This window comes from Cavia porcellus, unplaced genomic scaffold (genome assembly GCF_034190915.1).
Source record: "Cavia porcellus strain 051 isolate PalLab524CR breed Dunkin Hartley unplaced genomic scaffold, mCavPor4.1 scaffold_4, whole genome shotgun sequence".
Classification (NCBI taxonomy): Eukaryota; Metazoa; Chordata; class Mammalia; order Rodentia; family Caviidae; genus Cavia; species Cavia porcellus.
In genome coordinates, this window is record NW_026947487.1 from 54,280,944 (window position 1) to 54,302,812 (window position 21,869).

The following is a 21,869-nucleotide window of genomic DNA, read 5'->3' on the forward strand; positions in this document are numbered from 1 at the left end:
CTCTATCCCTTCCTCTTCTCGTAAATGACACCCAGGATCGTGTGTAATGAGCAGATCATGTGTAATGGGCAGACGTGTAAGAGAAAGTGGAATAGTATGGATGCCTCTGACCATCGTGGGTATTGGCAAGTGGACTGCAGCAGGGCTCGGCATTGTTTCAAAGACTCGGCCATGGCAGCGTCTAGTGCCTTTGTTTTCCTGGCTGTGTAGTGTTTCGTCGTGTGAGTGTGCAGCAGCTTACCTTCCCTCTTGGCTGGGGACGTGGGCGTCTCCAGCTTTTTGCTGCTCTAATGGTGAAGACTTTGTGTTTGTTCCCTGGGCACATAGAAGTTTCTCTGGGTATAAATCACAAGAAGAATTTCTAGGTCTTCAGCTTTTATCAGTATTGTCACTTACTCCCTAGTTCACTCAGGTCTCCTCTGGAATCTGCTTCACATCCTGGGCTAAGCTTTCCATGAGTTTTTTCCCATTCAATCACTCGCCCCTCGGGTACCAGCACCCTGGTTCCAAGCAACACCTCTGGATTGGTGGCTCATGGGAAATAACACATTGTCCCAACTACTGAAGACCTTCAGGCGCATTGCCACTGTTTTCTGCCTTCCAAAGGGAAGGAGCAGGAAAAAACTGGGCATAGCAAGAGTGGGGACCTCGCCCCAGCTCCCAGCTGCAGGAATGCTGGCGACTCCCAGGCAGTGGGGGAGCTGTCCTGTCCCCAGGGAACGTTTCTCTGGAATGGTCAAGTGCGGCATAGGTCAGTGACCCATCACATAAAGGTGCCTACGTGCTGCAGGTGGGAGAAGACCCTGTGACTGCCCACAGCGTCCACCAGGCTGCAGGAACACGTGGCATTTAAGGACAGGCACACCCCAGGCCAGTTCCTGGCCGTGTGTCCCAATGTCCCTGCATGCACCCAGCTAACAGGGTTCTTTCCAGGGTGGGGCTGCCCCAGGCAGACGGTGACCCTCCTGTGGCTTTCTATGGCCTGGCTCCAAGGGTCTGCAGCTTCAAAGGCCACTGCTTCCGAGCACCGAGGACCAGGGCATAGGGCCAGCAGCTCCCTGGGACAGGGAGATAGTGTGGTACTGGCATGGGTTGTGGGGGGCTGGGGACATTGATCAGGACAGGTCCCCAGGGTAGAGGCAGGAGGGAGCAGGAGGGAGCGTGAGGGCTTTGCTTCCTGTGTGATGCTCACTTTGGTGGATGCCACAGTTGGGGTCAGAGGTGGGGTTTGTGTCCTTTCCCTCAGGAGGACTTCTGTGACTCTCTGGGACCACAGAATGTGGGGTACAGAGGGCACCCTGGAGGTCTCCACATGCTCAGTGTGGCTATGCTTTGGGGACACTTGCTCTTGAAAACCAGTCACTGAGCTGTGCATTTCAGCAGAGATGTGGTTTCCATGACACCACCCTCACAGTCTGTGTGATTTGTCCTCCAAAATGTGGGCTTTGAGCTAGACTCGTGGATGCACACTTTGAGAGCACTGAGGCAGGAGAATATGAAGTTGGAGCCATGCTGGGGCAATTCAGCAACCTAGAGATATTCTGGCTCAAGAAAAGAAAGTGAACAAAACGTAAAATCACAAGGGCTGGGATGTAGCGTGAAAGCCGTAGGCTTGGTCCCCAGAATTATAACACGTGGGCGTGGCTGAATGTTCCCCATAGCTGGGCGCCATCCCGCAATGAGAATGAGCCCTCGTGTCTGGGCCAAGTCCAGGCTTGATCATTCCCGTGTGGACTGGGCAAGGTCGTGCTCTCAGCTCCAGTTTCCTCATCTGTGAACTGTGGCAATCATGCATATCACCTCTGATTGGGGTACTTCCCTGAGTGTGCTCTCAGGAACCTCTGGCAGCTCCTGCAGTGCTTTTCAGGTCAGAAGCAGCTTTAGAAGCCATCGTGTCCTTCAGCTTAGGAGGAGGAGAACGAGATGTAAGGAACTGCCCATACTTACATAGGCAACAGAGCAAAGATGGGGCTTTCAATTTCATCTGTCTACCCATCTACCACTCCTATCCCTTATCCATCTGCTTGCAACCCTTCATCTATCATCCTTACTTATTCCACCCACCCACACACTCATCTGTCCTCCCGTCCACCCTTCCATCCATGCACTCATTTGCCCATTTATTCATGTATCCACTCACTTACCCACCCACCCATCCATCCATTCACACATCCAGCCACCCATCCATCCACCCATCCATCCCTCCATCCATCCACTCATCCACCCATTCACTCATCCATCTACTCACTTACTCACCCACCCACCCATCCATCCACCCACTCACTCACCCATCTACCCATCCCTCCACCCCTCCATCCACTCATTCACCCATCCAACAGTCAGCATTGTGGGAAGCTGCCTCCTTGCAGATAAGCCCGTGTTGCAGAGCTGTCTGTGAGCTCATTTGCCTCTGTCTTGGTCACTGTCCAGTGGCTGCAGGGAGGAGAGGCGGTTCTGGCTTGCTGTGGGCAGAGGTGCTCAGTTCAAGCAGTTGGAAAACAGGGCTGGGGACGGAGCTGGGAGAGGGTGAGGCCAGGCGTACACCTCAACGCTAACTCAAGTTTCAGTGCCAGTGCAGGTGACCCCATCATGCCTTAAGGTACAGAGATGCCAAGGACATAGGTCAGTGGGCAGCAAGGTGCATGTTATTTCCCCTGTGATTGTCCCCCCATTTGTCCTGTTGAGATGGATGTTGAGATTTGGAAAGTGTGACTGTGAGTGGGTTTATTTGCTCATTAAGATAGCATGGGACATGGTTAAAAGTGTAAGAAAGCCTACAGGGTGCCTGGAGGTGACAGGCCCCTGGGTTGCATGCACTGGGTCTAGGCTGCCTCTCTCCATCGCTGGCCCAGACAGGTCTGTAGGTGAGTCTCTAGCTGTCCCCTGGCTCCTTTCCTCTTTCTCAAACACCTACCTTGGCCCACTCCAGCATGTCTGACGGTGTGCCCCACTCCCTGGAACCGTGGGGTGCTTGGTGCATCCTGGCCATGCAGCCCTCAAGGGGCCGTGTGTGCAGTTGCACACGTTCATAGATGGTGTGCAGTGCCATTTTCGCCTTTCGGGTGTTTATTCTTGGCTCTTATTGGCCTGATCCTCCAAATACAGTCCCCTGAGAAGTGTCAAAGGGAATGTTGAGTAGAGCACCCAAGTCGTGCTGCATGATGACTTATGGAAGTGCCAGCGGCTGCCTCTGCTTCTGTCCTTCTGGGGCACCTGAGGTCCCCCAGCTGTCTCAGTCCTCCAGGCAGCCCTACCTTTGTCCTGTGGATTCCCTGCTGGGAATCTCGCTCTGCTTACCAGAGCCTATGACTCTGCTTTGCTGTGGAGAGAGGAAGATACTAGAGCAAGACAGACATGGATGGCAGCCGTGCTTTGGGGTGGGGTGGGGGGAGTGGCCCCAGGAGCCAGAAGGGACCCTGAGATGTCCCCAGGATGCTTCCTTGTGTCCTGAGGGGAGGGAGGGCCCCTCGGCCTCCATCAGCAGCCTTCTCAGAAAGGAGAGGGCTACTGATGGGACCAGGAGCAGGGAAACCGAGGCAGGAGTCCAGGCCTTGGGGTCATCTCTTCCAGAGTCCTAGGCCTGTTGGCGGGGCCCTGGGCCCTGTTGTCCCCAGCAGCAGTGAGCACCGGGGTCCTCCTGTGCCTCTGTCACCATGTAGGGTGCCTGGGTCCTCCTGCCTGGGTCAGTGATGACCAGTGCAGAGGCACAGATGGGAGCGAGCGGGGGCTTGGAGAAGGCGGGGTGTGTGTGGCGTGGCGGAGTTCCTGTGTTCAGCAAAGGGCTCTTCAGACAGTGAGGAGCAGCGGGCAGGGCCTGGGCACAGCCACAGGCTGCCAGGGCTCCAGGAGCGGGGAGTGCACGCAGTGGGCTGAGCCAAGGAAGGGGCGGCTTTGCGTGGAGTGTGGGCCCCTATGGGGGCACCATGGGGACTCTGAGCAGGGAGGGGCCAGGTGACGATGGGAAAGGGGGTTTGAGGGCCTTTCCACCTGGAATCTGATGGGTTTCATTTGCATGAGACTCTGCCAAGCTCACTGCAGCACCTACCCAGCACGGCGCTGACCCCTAAAACAACAGGGCATCTCTGCCACACTGACCCTGTGTGTACCTTCTGGTCCCCAAACAGTAAACCTTCTTTCTTCCTTTTGTGTGTGCGCCAAAGGTTTGCCAGTCTCCTCTCGGCACTGTCCACTTGGGGTCCTCTCCCAACATGATGACCTGTCCATGTAGTCTCCACCCTAACCCATTCCTATAAAGGCGGCTCCCTGGCTTTGTCTCCTTTGAGGGTCCTCGAAGTATCCAGCGCCCTCCTGCTCTGGTGATAAAGGCTTTCTTCTGTCGCTGTCTTTGTCTCTCAGCTGCACCAAAAAACCTAACAGGATCTACAGGTAGAAGTTGGTGGTGGAGGAGGACAGGGTTGGGAGAAGGAGCTGGCGCTATTTTCTAGGTTTTAGGCTTGGCCGACGGAGGCGGGAGCCCTGGACATCACCAGGGTTAGCACTGCTCTGAGGTGGATCTGAATCCTGTCTGGGGTTTCTGTCCCTGGGAAGATGAGGCTGGGCATTCTGCCTCTGTCCTTGCCCTGGGGACGGCGGTCCACAGCTGTGTGGACAGAGCCTCGGCGGGAAACGAATGTCAACTGCAGTACACACAGTGTGTGTTCAGACACCTGAACCAGACGAGGCCTGCAGGCTTTCCCCATGTGATCAGGTGACCAGAGGCCGTGTAGAGCAGGATGGTGCTGGCCTGGTAGTCTGGGGTCCTGGTGAAGTGGTGACTCTGAAGACAGACACCGGGGATGATTCCCGAAGACCTGGAGACCAGGAGGCAGAGGTGGGGATCTGTGTCTATCCCGCAGTACCCCAGGAGCCTGGAGCCTTCAGGAGTCTTCCCAGGGTGCAGCACTGTGCAAATTCAGGCCTTGTATGTCCAGCCTTAGATCCAAGGCAGGCGTCTGCCAGCCTGCAGTGACCACAGCCCAGGGAAGTTTTAAGGTGCTGACAGATGAGGCCTGTTTGTTCTTCTCCAGAGACTCCCAGTGGCTGTGGATAATCAGCGGGAGGGGCAGCATCCTCTGCACCCCTGAATCCATGTTCCTCACCATTCCACGTGGTGGTGGTGCGTGTCCTGTGGCTTCTGCCAAGGCTGGGTCTGGCTCTGCTGATGCTTCTCTCCCTGAGGGCTTTTTCTGTGGCACCAGAGATTGAACCTAGGGCCTTTGCACAGAGCTATGCTCACCTGGGAGACTTTGACCTCCTATTGGTGACATCTGGGGCATTTGGTGGTCACATTTGTGGGTGACAGCAGCTAAGGGTGGGGCTTCAGGTGCTCTGAGCACCTACAGTGCATGGGACACAGACTGATCCTGTGATTGGGGTGTGGGGCTCTGGCTTTGAGGACCAGTGGTGACACAGGGGACAGAGTTGGGGTATGACTGCCTGGTAGTGGTGGGGGCTTTGCAGAATCCATGGGGGCCATGGCACGGTAAGTTTGGGGGGCCAGGGTCCTGCCAGTGTCCCTCGCTGTGATGTTCTGATTGCTTTTTGAGTGCTCTGATGCTCAAGCGTCATCTTGAGTTTCTTGTTACTTGGGGAGCAGACTCTGCTCCTTCCCCAGGGTTTGGGGTGTGTTAGGGGATCAGCTGACTTCCTGGACCTTTGTAATGAGTCTCAGAAGTGGTATCTAACTTGCTATGAAAAAGTGCATCTTCCATAAATAGCAAACTTGGCAGAAAAACTAGATAAGGCCTCATGATTATATAAAAACTAGTGTTCATTTTACATAAAATGTCAAGTTGGTCTTTAAATAGCAGTCTCTGAAGCACAAGCCATTTTATTATCCATTAAGTCATTTAGCATCCAGGATACAATTTCCGAAGTTATTTTCCCCAGAGGGCTTCTGATACACAGCCTTCCCACAGAACGGGTGGTGAACGGTGAGGGGAGACACTGTTGTAAGGCGTCGTCATGAGCAGTGGCTTGTTAGGGAACCACAGATACCAGTTGTGAGCGAGAGGGCGAAAGGAGCCCTCGTTGTGCCTGAGAACTCCACCTGTGTGCGTGCTTAGCTAAGCTTTCTACGTTGCTCTGTGGTGGGTTCCATCTCCAGCAGCTGCAGTCTCGGGTCTGTGATCGTGTCCCTGTGCTGGCTGGGACACTGCGTCAGGCCAGGCACAGGCCACAGAGATCATGTGCTCTCTGCTCTGCCTGGAGCCCTATGCAGGACCTAGGGAGGCATAAAGAAAGCCAGAAGTTGTCCCGCAGGGCCCGGACCAGCACCTCCTGCCCATGAGCTCTGGGACGCCCCTGTGAGCTGAGCAGCAGAGGCTGGAGTGTGAGGTGCCGTGGCCTGGGTTGGCTGGGGTTGTGGAGGGGTTTCCATCTGTGGGTGCTGGGGTCCTGCCCTGCTCTGCTTTGGTGGGTCCTGGGAACCTACAGCTTGGAGAGAACATGGACGATGCCGAGGGTTCTCAATCCCTTCAGCGAGGCTCCAACATCACAGGGAAACCTTGACTCGGTTGGGAAATCAGAACACAGGAGGGAAGTGAGCATCTTTACCGGTGTGATAAAAAATAAGACGAATCCTGCTCTGAGAGCCACCCAGTGGAAAGGCAGCTTGTAACAACAGGACACTGCATCCTCCCCCACCTCAGTCACTGGATTTGGCACTGTGTGGGCCTGGGCGCGCTGGCACCCCACGTGGTATTCCTGTGCAGTGTTGCAGTGTGCCTCAGGACACTGACACTAATGAAAGGTGGCTTTCGGGGTAGGTCACACTCCCATGCTAGAGGACAGTGGGAAGCCGAGCCAGTCTGCATCTGTCTGTCCTTCGGAGAGACCCAAACACCTCTAAGTAGCCACAGAACAGAAGGACAATCCACCATCACAGAGAATTTACATCTCGGAAACCTGCCCAGCCTCATTCTGTGGAAGTCCCTGGGTCCCCTTACATGGTAACACATGTGGCAGTCACCCCTTAATTTAGTGTGGTAATGGGGGCAGAAAAATGCAAAGACAAACACATTTAAAACTGAGAAAATCTGCCACGATTGCTATGTTTCCCTCAAATAAAACCTAGCTGGAAAATAATCAGCCTTGAAAACTTGAAAACTAGCCTATCCTGGCCTTACAGAGCAGCTACTGAGCTTGAGAATACTCACAGCAGGTGAAAAGGAGCCCAGGGAGAGGGAGGGACCTTCCAGGCTGTGGCTTAGGATCTGCCATCTCCCGGCAGGCCACGCCCCAGGGCCACGCCTCCTCCCAGCAGGTCCCGCCTCCTGGCGGCAGCCCACTCTGAGCCCTGGTCCCATCACCTTTCACAATCCCTGCCTATGAGCACAGGAGGCTTGGGGGACATCTAGATATGAACCATACCGGTAGTTTACAGGAGGCTGAGGTCATTTCCACAGAATTCACAATAAGGCTCTCTCTGGACATGATAAAATTATTCCAGATTCTATATGCAATAAATCAGTATTGGAAAAGACAGAAAATTTGTAAAAACCTATGTAATGTCTTTGGTAGCAGTGACTCATGCCGGGAGGAGCTGGTGGACATCAGTAGTATATTGTCCTGCGTGACAGGCAGAGGACACAGCCACAGCCCAAGGGTGGCCTCAAGGGAGGGGAGGCTGGTGCACACCTGTCCTGGGTGCTGCTGCCTGAGGAGGTGGGACGGAATACTCCTTACAGAGTCCCGGGAGGGGATGCCACCTGCAGGAGAGACACTGGTCTGGTCTCATATCTCAGTGGATGGAGAGGTTAAATGCAAAAAATCCCATCATCCATCGAGAAAAAGCACAGAGGACACCGTGTAATCGTGGTGTGAGCCATTGCTCCTCTCCCACACTGACGGGAGCAGACATGAGGGCAGCTGGGTAGATCTGGTGACAAAAAATATTTCCATCTCCTGAAAATAAGTACAAATTAACCTAAAAATGGTGTCTAATTGGAAATATCTTCAAGTGCCCAAGCCAGGGTATGTGTGACTTTGTGCACAAAAGCAACGTGGAGAAGCGGAATGGAGGCGGCCAGTAAGTGTGGTGGCTGCTCCTCCAGGAGTTACTGTGGCCTTAGTGGACACGAGGTGCCTTTCTCGTCCATCACACTGGCAGAGAGGGACCTGTGGGTACTCAGCGCGGAGGGCGTGCATGCCAGGTGTGTGGAGACCAGGGTGAAGGTCTTCTGTGTCTCAGCAGGCAGACACCGCCCGCTGCAGTGGGGCTGTACCACCTTCTGTGACAGCCCCTAAAGAGTGTATCAGAGCCATGGGCTGCACTCGGGAGGGGGAGGCGAGAAGGTCAAGCTCGAGCCTGGCCTGATCAACTTTGAGATGCAGCGGCCCTGTCTCAAAACAGAAACTAGAAAAGGGGCCCAGGATGTGTTTCAGTGTGAAGACCCTGGGTTCCATTCCTGCTACCGCCTAAACAAATAGAAAATCATCAGGAATACGCAAGGATTTGTGTAGTAATCTATGCATAGTGTCCTTCCCAATGACTTACAGCTGTCAACGTTCAAAGCACCCAAGTGAGCATTTAAAGCCTGGAAACCAGGGCAGAGGCGTGAAGCCCAGCCCTGCAAGACTACGACGTTGGACGCACGTAAAAGGGGAAAGGATTGCACACTGTGATCGGCTTCATGACACACAGCAGGGACAGCAGAGGTGCAGGTGACTGAGGGACGGTGGTTGCAGCCCTCCCTGGTCATTGTCCCTCCCCGCCGTGCCTTCCCTCTCCCGCGGGACCCAGAGAAACAGCAGGCAGTGTGGGGAGGGCAAGGGGTTTGTGTCCCCTGCATGCTGTGTGGTGGACACCGAACACTTCCCTTTGTTGACATGCTGCAGGATTGCCAGAGGACAGCAGCAGGCCTCGGGGGCTCTGCTGAGTCCGTACGCTCACCCTCTGGCCTCCTCAGCCTCCTTCTGTCCAGAGCAGCACACGGATTCTGAACAAATCTGCCTTCCTGATGTAAATGCTGTGGGCTCTTTAGGGGTGGGTTGGAGCGGGCCTGGGAGACTCCTGGTGAGGGGAGCCTTAATAACCTGCGGGGATGGCTGCCGCTCAGAGGGCAGCCCTATGCCTGCTGCCTGTGTGAATCTGGGACATCCTGGGGCTCAGTGGCTCTTTCTGGGGCTCTTATTTCCAGAAGTGGCTTTTCCCAAGGCTGTTGGAATATGATTACACTCAGCTCTTTCTGTTTGTTTTTTGAGCCTGGGTCTCACTATATATAGTTCAGGCTGGCCTTGAACTCATAGGGATCCTCCTGTCTTAGCCTCTTGAGTGCTGGGATACTCCTTGATTTCTTGTGTCAGGATGTAGACTCAGCAACCTCCCTCCCAAACAAATCTTTTAAAAGTGTGAAAAGGGAGAGGAGCAGGGAAAGGCTCTGAGCAGTGGTCTTCCTGTGGCTGGCAGCCTGCTCCTCCTGGAAACCTGGATGAATGGCGAGTCCCCCTCGGCAGTGACAGCCCAAAGTGTGAGAATGATAAACGGCTTTGGCCTTGATAATTTTTATTAAGCACTAAATGTCACATTTAACCTGCATTACTGGAAGCAATTACCCGTGTATCAACAGTCAAGCAGTGCCGGGTGCCTCACCACAGAAGCACGCGCGGCTCCATCTGGGAATAAGGATTTTCAATTAGGAGGCAAATAGCTGCGGAGGGGCCCGCGCCCTCTGCAGTCCCAGAGGAGGCCGCGCAGAGGCTGCTGTGTGCTCCAGCGGTGTCAGCCGACCGTCCCCAGCCATCTGCCGCCAGAGCAGACGCACTTTATCAAATCTCAATATTTACAGACGCTGATCAGCCTGGGGCCAGGATGGCTCCTTGCCAGGGAGCGCTGGGAAACTCGTTTTAAGGTGTGTTGCAGGAGGCTAATTAATTTACAAGCACCTGTTTCCTCGCTGGCGCGGGACGGCAGCAAATGAGCCACAGCCGGAGGGAGACTTTATCCTGCTAAATTGATTTCAATTGATTGTGATTTGCTGATGGCACAGTTGTAGTGGGTTTGATGTGAGCGAGCTCTTGGGCCCCTGGTTTATTCCTGCTGCTTAGAGTGGCCTTGTCTCTGCCAGGGAGGTGGCCTTGGGAGGAGTCCTGTGGGATGGGCACCAGTGGCCCTGGGCCTCTGGGAGTGGCATCCACGGCATCCAGTCTGATGTTTGAGGCAGGGCTGCCGCTAACAGCCCGGTGCCTGGGTAAACTGGAAGCCAGGCACAAGGGCACTTTAGCAATGACATCCCCACCAGACGCTCCTGGACTGTCCCAGCCATTGTCCCTCTGACGCTCATGACAGCCAGGCCTCCTGGGCTTTGCTCTCAAGCTGAGTGCCCTCCATTGCCCCTTGGGGAAGCTCTGCTCCACCCCATGTCCTGGGAGAAGCTCCGGCGAAGGTCCTGGGTAGGAAGCCGGGGTGTGCGTGTGTGTGCAGCACATCACCGTGCCTGTCACCCAGGCAGCCCTCACCCAGCCCCCTATGCAGATGGGCACAGTGTCTGTCGGATTTCTGCCAGCCCTTGTGGGTCCCAAGGACTCAAGCGTCCCTCCAGTGTGGCAAACTTCAGGCCCTTGGGGTGATTTTGACAACACCTGTGGATAGGGAACAGCACCTCAGAAACAGTCAACCCCAGGCCCTTTGAAGATGACACTTGAAAGCAAACATGGGCTTTCAACTTTACTCTTGAGGTTCTGAGAAGGAACACATGGACTTGCGTGGGGCGTGCTTGACTGGGTACAGTGGGTGACTTTGGGCTCATGCGTCCCTGCTCTACCCTGGGAAAGTTCTCTATGACTGGCTGCTTTTGGCCCCTGACTCCCCGAGGAGCCCTGGGTAGGTTAGCACATGGAGCTGACATTACATGGGAGTCCCCAGCACTGTTGGGCTGCATGTGTTACCCTTAGATGTCCCCAGCTTTACGGGCGGAGCTTTACGGCTGAACTTTATAAGGCCTTAGCCAGGCGGGGTCTGATGCAGAAACTAACCAAGTGTTCTCCAAAGGGGGGAAAAAATCAAACCCACAGGAGAATTCTTGTGCACACCAGGAGAAGCTGGGCCCTGTAAGTGGCCAGTGGGTGCTGTTCCCAGGATGCCAAGGGCACGAGTGAGTGCTCAGGGCACATTTCCCAAACAAGTGATGCACCCATGCCTCCGAAGACAAGTGGAGGGGTTGGCCAGCCATGGGTGGGTAACACCAGTGTGGATGGAGCAGGTAGGACACGGTATCCATCTTGTTGGGGGACAGGGAACCTTGAGTCTGCCTGGCTCCAAAGCTCTCACACTAGGTAGGATGAGTGAAGCCTGGCATCTGTGTGTGTGTATGTGTGTGTACCCAGGTGTGCCTACATAGACACTTGTGTGTTGAGCATGGGTGTGTGGCCAATGTGTGGCTGAGTTGCTGGACGCTCCTGAGTGTCCAGGGTCTGAGATGGGACCCTGAACGTGTGCACGCATCATGGGGTGGGGAGCACTGCTTTCCACAAAGGGTTCAGAACTGCTTAAGGAGGGGCCCAGCACATAGATGAGGGGACCGCCTGGGTGACAAGAGGATGGAGACCTCTATTCTGGGCAGAATCTGAAAGTCTAGCCATCTCACCTCGTTAGAGCCCCAGGGTGCATGGCCCAACCTAAAGGAGAGAGGCTTGGGTAGTCCTGGCCCAGCTCACCAGAGAGTGCATTGTCCCCTCAAAGCCCCTTCTTCCACCTGCTTTCCAGACCTGAGGAAGGGTGAGGGGGCAAAGTACCAGGACTCCTGGGGACTCAGGCAGTTCCAGCCAGGCGCCACACACAGATGGAGCTGTGAGGACGGAAACTTGTTGACCAAATTGTGCAGGCAGGAAGCTCCCAGCTGGTGCAGGCGGCCATCTTTCCACTGAGTTTCTGGCAGCAGGCAGCAGGCTCTCTCAGGTGTCCTCTTAGAAGGGCATGGTGGCCTCATCTGCCTGAATCACCCCAAAGTCTGACCCTTGGGTCAGGGCTCCAGCTGGATGCCATGTGGCCTCTGTCAGCACTGTGTGACCAACCTGTCCTCACCCGGCTCTGGATGCAGTACGGTGTGGCTGCAGGTGCTGCTGTAGGGACCAGGTGACCTGGAAGCTGGGTGTGCACTCAGCTAAGAGACCTGCAGTGAGTTACCTGCAGCAACAACAGAAGTGCCACCACCAGGAGCCCCACCAGGGGTGTGCAGGACGTTCTCTGTGACGGGGTGTCAACTTGCTGTGGTGCTGTGGGATCATTCGTTACAAGCCAGTGATGGACTGCACCACACCCAGGTTTCTGCTCTAGTAAGCCCTCATTTGCAACAACACAGCTGGGTCACCAGTGTTGGGGAACCCCCATATCAACTGTGGGGTGGGGGAGAGGCCCGCGGGCAGCATGCCCAGAAAACAGAAGGTGGGAGTGTCCCTCCGTTGGCCTACTCAGGGGCAGTGATGTACAGGGCCAGGGTTGCTATCTGTATTGTTCTGGGTATGCCAAGGGAGTGGTCCTGAATGTGATCAGCACCGCTAGACAGAGCGGAGCCCCTGCCACCTGGTGGACCCTGATTTATGCACTGTCCATTCACCTGCAGAAGTGGCTTTTTCCAGCCTGGATTCTGTGAAGGACCGAAGCGATGCTTGGCACCTGGCACGGTTCTGAGCTGCTCTGAGCCAGCAGTGCCCGATTGTGCAGGAAGGAAGCCGTGAGTGCTGCAGCGGCAGCAGCAGCAGCAGGGCGGGCAGCGTGCAAGGCCCGGGCAGGAGGGACTTGGGATTTCCATCTCAAGAACCGCCTGGGGTCCCACAGACAGGGCTCATTAATTTAAGAGAGTTGAACCTTGGAGAATGGAGTTCACAATTCAATTACGGAGGGAGATAATCTTCCCTGAGGTGGTTTATTTAGCTCGTGGCTTTTAATTAATTCTGCTCAGTGAGGGAATGCTGGGGAGCGTGCCTGGCCTGCTCTTGGGGCTTCGATCCACATTCTGGGGATGCTTGGTGCAACATCCGGCCTTGCCATGCTGCTGCCCCCCTGGGGTCCGTGTGTGGCACCTGCCGTGAGGCTGTGTCTCACTGGGCTGCCACACTGGCTCTCAGTGGTCAGACCAGGCTGCAGTCATGCTAGCCATTGCTGTGTCCCCTCATCTTTGTACACTCAGGCCCTCTGGGAGTGCCTCCCTGCTTGGTGTGCCCAGGGCCCTTGGCTCTGCCCTTTTCTTCTAGCCTGGGGGAGGAGCGACTCAGTGGCCTTGGTAGGGTTGTCAGGCACAGAGGCAGGCGAGGTCACAAGAGCAAGACTCACAGCATAGGACAGTGACGGTGACAGCCATCTTTCGGGAGAGGGAGAGCTGCCTCCTCCCTGGTGTCCGGGGACACGGCAGTGGCACTGCTCTGTCATTTCTTCCTGTGCCCCGCCTGTGTCCAGCGCTGCCCTCGCCTTGCTGTCCCCCCGCACATTCAGCACTGCTTTCCCCAGCGCTGGCCTCGGTGTCCCGGGTGCAGTTTCCACCGTCTCCACCTGCCATGTGCGGCCTGTGGCTGCCTCCTTGGTGTCTCTGTCTTCACAGTTCTCGGGCAGCACCCGGCCTGCTTCTGTCTCATGTTATCTGCTTATCATCTCCCACTTTCTCTCTTGTTTTATGCATCGTAATTGTCTAGGTTTCCTCAAGTGTGAAGCGCTTTCACAACCCATGTTCTGTGCTCTGCAGAAGCCCCTCCCTCTTCCCAGCTCTGCCCAGTGGCAGAGAGGTGTTAGCACCCCAGGCTCTCCATGGTTCTGCCTCCCACAAGGGTCATCCCTGATCCCGTAGAGGTCATCAGCCCCCCAGAACCGGTGGCGGGGCCCTGCCCTGGCCTTGCACATTCTGCATACATCCTGACCACCTCTCTTGCCCTGTCCTCTAACTGGATGTGTGCCCAGCCTTTCAGCAAGATACCTAGTTCCTATAGGCCTGCTTCATGCTGTTGGGCCACCAGCCCAGAGGACACAACAGCCCAGCCTGGACCCCTCCACCTGCTGCTGCTCTAGTGAACGAGGCTGTGTGTCTTCATCCATTCTGAGAGGTGGCCTGCTTGCTGACGTTGCTTACAACACGTGCACTGCTGCTGGAGCCGCCTTGTCAATAACATCTCTACTTTTGCTTTACCTTGAATTTTTTTTTTTTTTGGAAAGCTATCACTGTGTACCTCAGGCTGGCCGCAAACTGCCATCCTTCTGTCTCAGCCTCCCATATGCTCTTGGAATTTTAATCAGTTCTACAAAAAGGGATGGGAATTCTACCCCTTGCATGCACACATTCCTGTTCCTGGGGGTTTTGCAGATGCTGAGAGGTGGAGCATCCTGAGAGAGGCCCAGGTTTCAGCACAAGTAGCTCTGGACACGTGGTGAGCTTCTTGAGGCTTTGAGATTTGCGTGGGAGATGAGGGCTGGCTACAAATCACAGAGAGATAGACAGACAGACAGAGAGGGTAGGGGCATTGGGGCTGGGGAGGAACTATGTGGATGGCAGTGTTTCTGCTCTGCCGTGCTTTCTTCTTTGGCCCCTTAAAAGTAGGAACAGGGAAATTTCTGAAGAACAAAACACCTGACATTTCCAAGTGCCTGCCTGGCAAGCGCCAGGTCCTGAGTTCTTCCTAGTACCAGAAAAACCGAAAGAAAAAAAAGGAAGACCACAGCCAACAGAAGAAACAAATCAAGCAGCACTTGTGTCCCATGCAGCTGGGTAGATGAGGCAGAAATGCAGGAAGATTTGCCACCCAGGAGTTCTGGACCAATTCTGGTCTGATTCTAAGAGAAGCTGCTGTAGGGACTATGTAGTCACGAACTCAAGGGATAAAATCGAGGCCAGTTTGCTCCTTAATGTTTGATAGACAAGTGTCACATTGAGCCAAGGTATACAGTTTAAAACTACTCTGTGTGTGTGTTCATTGAGATAGAGCTCTCACTAAAACGCAAGATGTGCTGCTGTGGATTACATCAGATGTCCTCCAGGCCTGGCGCCCACAGGGAGGTGCTCCTGGAAGGAGAGGAATCCTGGCTCACAGCTGACTGCAGTCAAGAGACCAGGGGAGCAGCAGGAAGAGGCGGGACTTGTGAAGAAGCTGGGCCTGATGGGAAGAGATGGTTCCTGGGGTGTGGCCTGATGGGAGGAGGCGGGCCCTGGTGGGAAGAGGTGGTCCTTGGGCTGTTGTCTGGAAGGGCCCATCTCCCTCCCAGCTCCTCTCTGCTGTTTCTGTACCTGTTCACCACTCAGTGAGCAGCTCTCCACTTCTGGACCCCTCTGTCCTACCCTTCTGCCCCAGAGCTGGCTTATCACGTGCTGAAACTTTTGTGAGCCACAAGAAGCCTCTCTTGTAAATTTAGGTGTTGATATTTTGTACCAGCAAGGAGGAGAGTAACTTAAGACACAAGCACTGAACCCAGAAGTCTAGCTGAGGAGATGGGAAGCAGGCAGGGATGCATGCTGGGTGCACAGGGACCTCTGTTGGTCCGCAGCTCAGGTGAGGCTGGCCCAGCTCTTCATGCAGTGACCAGGAGAGGCAGAGCGCACCCCATGAGTCCCGACAGCACAATCGCAGCTCTCAGCACACTGCCGTTGCCCATCCTTGAAGGCCTTGCCTGGATCCGTCATCATTTTCTGTGATGAGGAAGGAGCGCTGACTGACCAGATGGGAAGCTCTCCCTGCAGTCAGCCAGCACTGGGGACCTTGGTCATTGTCCCTGGTCATTGTCCCTTGGTCATTGTCCCTGGCTGGGGGCAAAAATTCAGTGGGGATTTTCCTCTGCCTCAGCTGCTGCACACTGAGGCATGGCATGAGGAGGAGCGTGTGGCTCCCCACATGGGTGTCCATGTCCCGAGCTGGTGCTGTGTTCACCTGTGTGGCTCCAAGGGCTCCTAGTGCCCCTTGAGGAAGGTGTGGCTATCACATCAGCCTCTGAGAAAACCATGGAGCCTGTAGGCACTAACAATGCAGTGCTGCATGTAAAGCTAGAAAAGTGATTTAAATAGGTAGCATTTGGAGGAATGAAACAATTGAAGGCTTTTTGGGGATAATGAAGGTTGCTGTGAATTGTTTAAGCTGGACACACAGCTCTAGAAACAAGCCACGTACCCGAAAGCAGCTTCTGGCTCCTCTCAGCTGCAGGGCCCCACACCATCAAAACTTATTTTCAGCGTTTGCCTCTTTACAGATTAAGTGAGATCTCTAGGTGATATTGTTGGAGAAATACCTTTTGATTGAACGCTGCAAACACGGAGCTCACTGGTGAGTAACATCTGCCGGAGAAATAACTAATGCTCCTCTCCAAGCGCCAAGGAGGGGAGATCCCTGGCCCCAGGTCGGGAGGGTGGGGTGGGGGTGGGGTGGAGGGTGTCCGGTGACTGGAAATCCACTTCCTGCCCACCCTGTGCTTTGTTAGTCTGAAGACGCCTGGCTTTATTATTTTGAGAGGCTCTTTAAAATTGCAAAGTGCATCGTGTTGTGTATAAACCCGAGGATGCTGAGGCCTGAGGAGTGGGGTCTCACTGTGGCCTAGCTTCCTTCCCAGTCCCCAGTTGTGGCAGGGACTTGTAGAAGGTACTTGGGGGTTGGCAGCCACCTGGGTGGTGGTTCCTTAGCAGGTGGACCCTGCCATGACTGCAGTGGGTCAGTGTAGGAAGTGATGAGGAAGTGATGTGACACAAAGGTCCAGGCTCCCCCTGGTGTTCTCACCCAAGCTTGGGTTGTGGGTATGTTGGGGAAGAGGGATTGTACTGAGACATAAGGTGAAGAGTCAGTCCAGGACAGTCTTGGGGTGTGCTGGGGGAGTTCCGACCTCCAGAGATGCCTCACTGACCTCTAGGCTCCTCTGCACAGCTGTAATCACAGTGTGTGTGTGTGGGGGGGGGTTCTTCCCTCATCAAAGATAGCCGTGGTGGAGCAAATTCCCTCATGAAAGATGGATCAGTGTACTGACTTTCCTGATCAAAGATGATCAAGTATGGTCACTTCCCCTATCCAAGATGGTAGTATAGATTCCTGGCATACAAAGTCACTTCTGTCCCTCTGCATCTGCTTTGTCTCATGCCACACTGGTGTGCTTGCATGTTGACTGGTCTGTGTTACCTTCTCTGTGCCTCTTGAGCTGCCCTGTTCCCTGAGGTCGGCATGGATTGCCCTCTGCCAGATCTCCCACTCCACTGAATTCTTCACTGTGTTCGCTTCCTGCCTGTACTTCCTGGCTTCCGGCTTACTTAGGCCCACAGTGTCCCTGAGTCCTAGCGTTGCTACTGGAACTTGAGCTTTGAGGTCCTGCTCAGTCCCTGGGCAGGGCAGATGCTTTGTAGCCCTTTGTCCGGAGGATCTGGTGTGTAGGTCATTAGCCCAGGGGAATCCTGGGACCATATACTCCCTGTCCTGTTCCCTCCCCAAGACCCGAAGGACATACCTGGACCCCTAGCAAGTGCTCAGGAAGCTGGGTAATGCCATCTGCACCTGACTTTGCCCTGGTTTGGGCCCTCGCTTTGGGAGAGCCCAGTCCAGTTGTGCCCACATTCCATTTGGGAGGGTGGATGTCTCACTGTGACCACTGTCTCTACTATGAACCATGCTCCCTCCTGAGATGGAGACGCCGGGCGGGTCCCTCTTCCCTGTGCGACAGGGTTTCTGTGGGGCAATGCGTTTGTCTGCGGAAGAAAGCCACACGCACCTCGGCATCCCCAGCAGGTGCCTGGTTCCAGGAACACGTGTACTGTGGCGTATCATGTAGCGCCACGCTGCGGGGAATAGTCATGAATAGCGAGGCACACAATGGTGTACGTTGTTGATGTTTGTTAAAATAAAGATATTCAATTTATAATAAAGGGGATTAAACGCCTAATTCATGACTATGTTAATATTTGTCTGCAGGTACACAGATAAATGCGGACGCACCTTATCACGGCTAGCACCTGTGCGTACAAGTTCGTCCGCCCAGATCTCCACGGGATTGTATGTTTTACAGAGCTTAAACTTTCATTTCCCAAAATAATGATATCATTCATTTACAGATATAGATAGGCGCAGTACTCCAGCTCCTCATGAAACCGGCATTGTGGCTTGAGCTGCAAAATGTGGATTAATTATGGCAGCGATTCTCCATTCAGTCCCGCCGCGGCAGCAGGCAACTAGAACAGGGCCAGGGAGCCCCGTGGCTTCCCTTCCCTGAGCTCACCAGAGTCTGGGCACAGAGGATCACAGGGCAGCTGCTTGGGGACTTGTGCACAGAACCCAATTTTTAAATGTCCCAGGAAACCTGCTCTTTAAAAAAGATCTGCGGGAATTCTTTGGGGAAAGTGCCCTGTGGGAGATTAATAACCCCCCCTCCCCCCAGGCTGACAGGCTGGGTCCCCACGAGGGCGGGCCACAATCCAGGCACAAAGCCATGAGTTTTTCAGGGCACAAGAAGAGGAAACAAAATGTGTTCATCAGAAGATGCTGGACTGGGAGACTGGCTGCAGGGAGTGTGCCCATGCCCGCCTTAGTCTCAGCCTCCCTAAGTGTACCTCGTGCTGTACATTTGCCATGGGTGCACTGGGTATTCACATATGGGACTTACAAGAGCATAAGTGAGGACCTTTAGCATGGATAAATTCATCAATCTGGAGATGTTGAAAGACCCAGTGTTGTGTTATAAATTTTACTCTGCAGGTCAGAAAACATAGGAGCTGGTGGAGATGGACCAGGGGAACCAGTGACAGCGCTGTGACATGCCAGGGCAGGTGGGTGTAGGCACAGATGGGTGCAGGACACCCAGGTCTGGGAGCCTGGTCTCCATGGTCAACAGTGCCAGGCACAGTTGTCTGTCACTGGTCTTTGTTTCTTTGCTGATCCCAGGACAGCACTGTGTCTGGTTTACGAGGGATCTGGCTACCTTTGGATCCACTGAGGGTGCAGTCACTGCAATGAGCCAGGTTCCAGCTTTGGTCACACAGTGGCCTGGGGCCAGGGAGCCTGGACATCACTTCTCAGTGAGTGTGGAGCCTAGCACAAGGGTAAGGGCTGGCCATGGAGGGGTGAGAGAGTGGGTGGCGGGGCCCTGACCTACCTCAGAAGCTGTGCTGGTGTTTATTCCACAGGTGTGGATGGCCCTGGACTCTCACCCCCAGGCCAAGTGACCGCTATGGGTACCATCAGGTCTGCCTGTCCCTCACTGGCCCAGAGGGTCCCTGTGTGCCTCACTCTGTCCAGCCTGCCCCGGTGGGGACAACACTGCATTGTGAGCTGGAATCATCTTGGTGTCACCCAGCACCACGGTCAGTGCCGTCCAGGTCCAAGGAAGATTCAGCCATCAGTTGGAGCCATGCTGGCCACTGTCCTCTTCCCTTCTGTCACTGGTCTTTGTTTCTTTGCTGATCCCAGGGCAGCACTGTGTCAGGTTTACAAGGGATCTGGCTACCTTTGGATCCGCTGAAGGTGCAGTCACTGCAATGAGCCAGGTTCCAGCTTTGGTCACACAGTCCTGCCTTGAGGGCTGGGGAAGCTGCTTGGCTGGTGGTCACTGCAGGACATGCAGGTGGCCGGGAAGCTCCAAGTCTCCTTGGTCCTAACTAAGGATCTTGTCATGAAGTGGGACGGTGATCCCTTGCTTCCCTCTTCTTTTTCTTTTCTTTTTGGCTTTTTGGGGACAGCATTTCACTATGCAGTCCAGGCTGGCCTTGAACTTGACTTTGTAGTCCAGGCTGGCCTTGAACGCACACCGGTCCCCCTGCCTCAGCTTCCCAAGTCCTGAGATTATAGGTGTGTGCCACCACCCCAGGTTTATTTTTCTGTCTTGACTTTAAAGAATGGAAAAGGTCTGTTTCTTCCTATTTTAGATAGAAGAATGTCAAATTGGCCTAGAAAAAGGAAGAGCAGCTGGTTATGTGGAGTGGTCAACACTTTCTGATCTTGGGATAATCTCTGGTGTAGAGCGAGCCCTGAACGCATGCAGTGCAGCACTCCCTGAATTATACATTTGCTTAGTAAACTGCCAAAGACCATTTTGCCTCTTTTGCAAAGCGGAAGCTATGTCCTCCTCCATTGTAAACAGGGGTAATGCGGATGGATACAGGCTGGAGCCCTGGCGTGGGGGACAGGGAGTGTTTCTGCTGGGTGTTATGAGGCTGCCTGCCCATCGGGGAGGACAGGGCAGAGATAAAGGGTGCACAGGAAGACGCCCTTCCCCCTTCATTTGAACAGAATGACTTCTTTCCTTTTACTACACAGGGGGACTTTTGTTATGCTAATCAGGCAGAGACTGTTTCCAATTCCATTTTACCTGGGCCTGGTCAGCTGCATTCCCCAGGGACAGCCTTGTCTTTTAAACTGTAATTTAGTCAGAGCTCTGTCAATTTCCCCTGCTCATTACATCTGTGCTGATATCATAGATATTGAATTGTGTCCTTGTCCTGGGCCCAAAAGGGCCGTGCTTCCCCGAGCCTAAGCTGTGACCGAGGCTGGGTGCCCTGCCTCACCCTGCCCCACCCAGCACAGCCTCACTGCTCCTTGGGTTAGGGTTAGGGTTAGGGTTCATCATGGTCATGCAGGTGGTAAGGGTGGTTTCAGAAGATGAAGAGGCCACCAGCCAGTCCCTAGGGAGAAGGAGGTCCTGCGCCACCACTGAGAACCACCTGGGGGCCCAGCCACTGCCCTGCTGGGTAATCATCACCATCGTCAATGCACATTGATGGCAGACCCTTCCACTGCGCCCCAATCACCCTTTGCTGGCCCTGGACAGTTATGCCCAGCAGGATGTGGGGGCTTCTGAGCCCTTGTGGGGGGAGTGAGGGACATGATCCTATCCATAAAGCTGAGTGGTCGTGTGGGATCCACGGGTGCAGAACTGGGCCATGAATTCAACCTCGGGCAGGAGGTAGTTGAGGGTCCTGGGACTGTGTCCAGAGTGTTGGACACCGTGCACTCTAAACAAGTGTTTGTCCTCCACCAGCAGCATGCCAGGGTGAGGCACCCAGGGGCACAGCTGACATTGATGGGCAGATGGAGACACAAGGAGAGAGATGGGGAGCACAGATGCAGAGACAGACGGCAACAGAGGCAGGGGTGGCACAGCTTCCCTCGGTTATCAAGGACAAGTGCCTGAGTGTGCCTTCGCCACTGTCCTGTGTTGATTCCCCGACATTGGCACTTAGCCCCTCCTCACTCTGGTCACCTGTGGAGTCAGCTAGATCTGGACAAGAGCACAGGTGGCCCGGAGTACAGAGGAGAGCTGGCCCTGGGAGCCATGGAGGGGGACGGTGTGCATGTCCCCAAGGAAGGGTCCTCGGATGTGTGCTCAGAACCCATGGGACCTCAGGAGGCCCCACCTCCCAACCTTATTCTCTGCAGATGTTGAATGTCACCATTGTGCTTGGTTGAGGGCTTGGGGCTGCTCTTTACTGAGGGCTGACACTGACTGGTAGCAAACGTCAGCACTCCAAGCTGCTTCTTACCTCAATAGATTTTTAAGAAATTGTGCAGCAGCTGGTCAGCACCTGCTGTGCACCACCACAGAGGTTTGATCTCAAGGGACAAGAGTGATCTGTCCCTGCACCTCTGCCAGCTCTTGGGGAACCTGGGCAGAGGGCTGTGTGTCACATCACTTGGGTGGACAGAGCTGTCACTCTCTGGACTGCTGCTGGCTTCTCTGTCCTCAGCCCAGGGCTCGCGGAGGCACAGGCCAGGTCCACAGGATGGTCAGGTCGCATCCTGGGACAGTCAGAAATGGTGCCATATTTGGGGCAGGTGATGCCAGAGGATAAAAGGGCAGATGAGGAGGGATCTTGGCAGCACAGCTGGCCTCAAAGGGAGGGAGGCCACTGCCAATTTTGGAGCCAAGGACAAGCACTGAAAGCCTATTTTTGAAAAATTGCTCCAGAGATGCAACATGCAGTGAGGACTGGAGA